Raw genomic sequence first — 6,366 nt, forward strand, 5'->3', positions numbered from 1 at the left:
CTTGGTAACTTGGGAGGTGACATAGTGACTTGAAAATGTTGAAGTGTAGCTACTTGAAATGTGAATTTTTATTTTGAATGTAGTTTAGTTTGGTAACTTGGGAGGTGACTCGGTGACTTGAAAATATTGAAGTGTAGGTACTTGAAATGTGAACTTTTTATTTTGAATTTTGTTAAGCTTGGTAACTTGGGAGGTGACATAGTGACTTGAAAATGTTGAAGTGTAGGTACTTGAAATATGAATTTTGTTTTGAATGTAGTTTAGTTTGGTAACTTGGGAGGTGACTCGGTGACTTGAAAATATTGAAGTGTAGGTACTTGAAATGTGAACTTTTTATTTTGAATTTTGTTAAGCTTGGTAACGTGGGAGGTGACATAGTGACTTGAAAATGTTGAAGTGTAGGTACTTGAAATATGAATTTTGTTTTGAATGTAGTTTAGTTTGGTAACTTGGGAGGTGACTTGGTGACTTGAAAATGTTGAAGTGTAGGTACATAAAATGTGAACTTTTTATTTTAAATTTTGTTAAGCTTGGTAACTTGGGAGGTGACATAGTAACTTGAAAATGTTGAAGTATAGGTACTTGAAATGTGAACTTTTCATTTTTAATGTCATTAAGCTTGGTAACTTGGGAGGTGACATTGTGACTTGAAAATGTTGAAGTGTGGGTACTTGAAATGTGAAATTTTGTTTTAAATGTATTTTAGTTTGGTAACTTGGGAGATGACTTAGTGACTTGAAAATGTTGAAGTGCAGGTACTTGAAATGTAAATTTTTCATTTTGAATTTCGTTAAGCCTTGTAACTTGGGAGGTGACATAGTGACTTGAAAATGTGGAAGCGTAGGCACTTGAAATGTGAATTTTTGTTTTGAATGTAGTTAAGCTTGGTAACTTGGGAGGTGACTTAGTGACTAGAAAATATTGAAGTGTCGCTAATTGAAATGTGAACTTTTTATTTTGAATTTTGTTAAGCTTGGTAACTTAGGAGGTGACATAGTGACTTGAAAATATTGAAGTGTGGTACTTGAAATATGAATTTTTGTTTTGAATGTTGTTTAGTTTTATAACATGGGAGGTGACTTAGCGACTTGAAAATTTTGAAGTGTAGGTACTTGAAATACAAACTTTTCATTTTGAATTTTATTAAGGTTGCTAACTTGGGAGGTGACATGGTGACTTGAAAATTTTGAAGTGTAGGTACTTGAAATATGAACTTTTAATTTTAAGTTTTATTAAGCTTGGTAACTTGAGAGGTGACATAGTGACTTGAAAATGTTGAAGTGTGGGTACTTGAATTGTGAATTTTTGTTTTTAATGTAGTTTAGTTTGGTAACTTGGGAGGTTACTTATGACTTGAAAATGTTGAAGTGTAGGTACTTTGTATAGCCCCGAAATATGTTTTGGGATGTCACATGGTGCTTAGGACCACAAGTGATCCCAAGCTAACCCTTCTACTGGCATAACTCATAAGAAACTGAATATTATTTATAAAATGACTGAGTTTACTAACCAGAAACATTAAAATGATGGAATCTATAAAATACAATACTGATACAACTTTTACATTCTGATAAAGTTTGAAAAAAGGACTAAAATTTACATAACTAACTCTAACTGTCATCTGTAAAGCCTCTACTATACTGACTATAGATAGCTAGGATGCGATCCCAACTACCACTAATCAATACATATGTGTAAGAAAGTAATGAACATGAATAAATCTAACTAAAGTCGCCGAAGTAGGAGGACTCATCATCTCGCTGGCTGGAAGTTGCAACGGTCTGAGTCTAAATGTGCATACTAAAACTTGTACCTACATTATAAGACAATGTAGTACATAGACATATATGTGGATCAACACTTTTGAGGATCTACTTAGTATATAGGGGTGAAATACATAAGTAAAACATAATATCAATCATAATAATTTATAAAATCATGCATGCTAAATGTAAATAACTCACATAGGCTCGAGTAATCTGAAATCAAAAAGTCAAAATCATGAATAATAAAGCATATAAATCTAAATCTTGTGAGCCATTACACTTAGTTCTGAAATTTGTATTCTCTTCTTATTCTCAAATCATATAGGATAAAATGAAGCTTGAAAACTTATTCTGCATATAAATCACTTTATATCAAGACTTTAAATAATTTAAACTATTTTAAGAGGGGGACATCTATTTGGGAGTTTCTTCTAACCGACATGTACACCATGTGAGCATCCATAGTGTCCCACGACTAGACCTCGTAAGGTTTGGGTTGTTCTACCCTTGCCATTGGAATAGAACAATCTTATCTCAGTGATCACAGTCTCAGTCATCCACGTAGAAGTGGAAATAATCTAAATCCTACGTTGGCACGTAGTTCTGGGGTATGAAACCGTAGTAACGTATCCATCTTGGTGCTAAATACTACTCTCAATCTCATGCTCAAAATCTCAAGAAAAAATCACTTTAAAAGTAATATAATGGTTTATAATGAAAACCAACTATAAATCTGTAATCTGAATCTATAAAGTGGATTTCAAATCTGTTTTGAGACCAAAAGGTCAAATCTTTCTCAATAATCTGAAAGCATTCTAATCATAGGGTGATTATAGCACAACAATTATTTGAATAAAAATCTTTAAATAGCGCTTAATGACCTGTATACCAATATCATGATAAAACATCTCAAAATTCATGCTTGATAATATAAATGTTCATAATTCATCATAAAATCTGGAAATTTCAGCAATAAGCATAATAATATGAACATACCCATGTAATTCAACTTCTAAAATATTGGAAATATCATAAGCTTGTATATAACAATAATGGGTATAATCTCTAGCTTCAAATTCATGGGAAAACACATAAAATCATGTAACTTTAATAAGAAAAATAGGTTTTGGGGCACAAGGATGAAAGATTTATCCTTGTTCAAACCCCACATACCTTAATTATTCTTGAATTGTGAAGAATGCTTGAATCTTGAAACTTGAATGATGAACTTGGGAAAAAACTTTTTTTTTGATATTTCTTGAAGAATTATTGAACTTCGAAGATTGAACTCTTAGATTTCTTGGAGGAATCTCGAAATTGATGCTTGAATTCTTATGTTCTAGAGAGGAAAAGCTTGAAACTCATTCATGGGGGAAAGGGGATGGTTTACGTGAGTTTTGATGATGAAAAGTGGGCAAATAATGCCCTTTGGGGTGTTATAAATCGCATTTGGACAGCTGACGATGGGGAAAAAGACTCTACTACCCATTGGCCTCTCTCTTTTATGTAAATGACCATCATGGCGTGACCCCTAGAAGCGGAAATAAATTTTGCGTTGTGCCTCCCAGAAACAGGAATGAAACTCACATCGCGAGGTTATCGCGAGAGCTCACTGCCTCATACGAAAAATGACATAACTTTTCACTCGAGTATTGGATTTTAGCAAAATTAGTATCGTTGAAAAGATAATTCAATTATCTATAATTTGGTGGGTCTTAAATGAAAAATTCAATGTGTATAAAATGTTATATACATTTAAATTATACTCTTGTAGAATCAAATACCAAACTCTGGGCGAATCAAAGGATCTTAGCTCAACTTAGCTCTAACTGATTTTAATGAACATTTTTATCCTCATGAGCATTTCACACACTAGTATAAAGATCATGAAACTTGTATCCACATGGGGATCATTTTTACTAGAGCTTACACGTGTAGGAACGATGGTTCATAGACTAGCCCAAAAATGCGGGGTGTTACATACTTTAAATGTGAACTTTTAATTTTGAATTTCTTTAAGCTTGATAACTTGGGAGGAAACATAGTAACTTGAAAATGTTGAAGAGTAGGTACTTGAAATATGAATTTTTGTTTTGAATGAAGTTTAGTTTGGTAACTTTGGAGGTGACTTTTTATTTTAAATTTTGTTAAGCTTGGTAACTTGGGAGGTTACATAGTGACTTGAAAATGTTAAAATGTGGGTACTTGAAATATGAACTTGGTTTTAAATGTAGTTTAGTTTGTAACTTGTAGGTAAATTAGTGCCTTTAAAATGTTGAAGTATAGGTACTTGAAATGTGAACTTTTTATTTTGAATTTTTTTAAGCTTAGTAACTTGGGAGGTGACATAGTGACTTGAAAATATTGAAGTGTAGGCACTTGAAATGTGAACTTTTCATTTTGAATTTTGTTTAGCTTGGTAACTTGGGAGGTGACATAGTGACTTAAAAATGTTGAAGTGTGGGTACTTGAAATGTGAATTTTTGTTTTGAATGTAGTTTAGTTTGGTAACTTGGGAGGTGACTTAGTGACTTAAAAATGTTGATGTGTAAGTACTTGAAATGTGAATTTTGCATTTTGAATTTCATTAAGCTTGGTAACTTGGGAGATGACATATTGACTTGAAAATGTTGAGGTGTAGGTACTTGTAATGTGAATTTTTCTTTTGAATGCAGTTTAGTTTGGTAACTTGGGAGGTGACTTTGTGACTTGAAAATGTTGAAGTGTAGGTACTTGTAATGTGAATTTTTCTTTTGAATGCAGTTTAGTTTGGTAACTTGGGAGGTGACTTTGTGACTTGAAAATGTTGAAGTGTAGGTACTTGAAATGTGAACTTTTCATTTTCAATTTTGTTAAGCTTGGTAACTTGGGAGGTGACATAGTGACTTGAAAATGTTTAAGTGTGGGTACTTGAAATGTGAATTTTTGTTTTGAATGTATTTTAGTGTGGTAACTTGGGAGGTGACTTAGTGACTTAAAAATGTTGAAGTGTAGGTACTTGAAATATGAATTTTTGTATTGAATGTAGTTTACTTTGATAACTTAGGAGGTGACTTGGTGATTTGAAAATGTTGAAGTGTAGGTACTTCAAATATGAATTTTTGTATTGAATGTAGTTTACTTTGGTAACTTGGGAGGTGACTTAGTGACTTGAAAAGTGATTAAGTGTAGGTACTTGCAATGTGAATTTTTGTTTTTGAATGTAGTTTAGTTTGGTAACTTTGGAGGTTACTTAGTGACTTTAAAGTGATTAAGTGTATGTACTTGAATTGTGAATTTTTGTATTGAATATAGTTTACTTTGGTAACTTGAGAGGTGACTTAGTGACTTTAAAATGTTGAAAATGTGAATTTTTTAGTTTTAATGTAGTTTAGTTTGGTAACTTGGGAGGTGACTTAGTGACTTGAAGAGTGATTAAGTGTAAATACTTGAAATGTGAATTTTTCTTTCTGAATGTAGTTTAGTTTGGTAACTTGGGAGGTGACTTAGTGACTTGAAAGTGATTAAGTGTTGGTACTTGAAATGTGAATTTTTGTAGTGAATGTAGTTTTCTTTGGTAACTTGGGAGGTGACTTAGTGACTTGAAATTTTTGAAAGTGTGAATTTTTCGTTTAGTGACTTTGTGGTCGGAAAAACTATTTTTTTAGTAGTGATAATCTCACATTTAAAATTTAATTAACCAAAAATTCATCCTAATTTACGAAATACATTGATATTATTATACGATTGAGGAAATATACTACTCGCTTAATGTGATGATAAAATAATTAAGTATCTGATTTATTTATACATTGCATTAAATTATTTGGATGTTATTATAAATGTTATACAATTTATTAAAATTTTACTTTTAAATAATAATCAACCACAGGTGATCATATTTTGATAGTAATTTTTAAAAAAAAATAAATCAACCTCTTATAATTGATTTTCTCAATAATTTTGTAATACCCGATCATTGACCCGACCCAACCCATCTTAATTACCCCTTTACCTCTGTAATTACCCTAGTACTACTATACTAGTATCTAAATTCATCACAACCAACTCACTGACATCACCACTACGACCTCACCTCAACTCACCGACTCGACCCCTCTGACAGTATCTCACTTGCGACGACAGCAACTCACTGACAGCTTATCTTTGCGATGTTACTCAGCTCGTCTTAGCGACCCAACCATAAACTAAAACCTCTCTTCTTGATCTGTTTAAGGAAAGATTGGGAGAAAATCTTTCCTTTAACTGATCTAGCATAGAGGTTTGAGTTTATGGTTGGGTCGCCGAAACGAGCTGAGTGACATCACTCAGACTAGCTGATGATGAGTTACTGTCGTCACCAGTAAGATACTGTCAGAGGGGTTGGGTTAGTGAGCTGAGGTAAGGTTGTAGTTATGATGTCAGTGAGTTGATTTTGATGAATTTAGATACTAGTATAGCAGTACTAGTGTAATTACATAGGTAAAGGGCAATTACCAGAAAGAACGACCACATGTGGTCGGTTTTCTGAAAAAGTTTTACCAAAACTGACCACATGTGGTCGATTTTATAAAAGATTTCTAGAAAACCAACCACACGAGGTCAGTTTTTAAAAAGATTT

Source organism: Capsicum annuum, chromosome 10, assembly GCF_002878395.1.
Source record: "Capsicum annuum cultivar UCD-10X-F1 chromosome 10, UCD10Xv1.1, whole genome shotgun sequence".
NCBI classification, from domain to species: domain Eukaryota; kingdom Viridiplantae; phylum Streptophyta; class Magnoliopsida; order Solanales; family Solanaceae; genus Capsicum; species Capsicum annuum.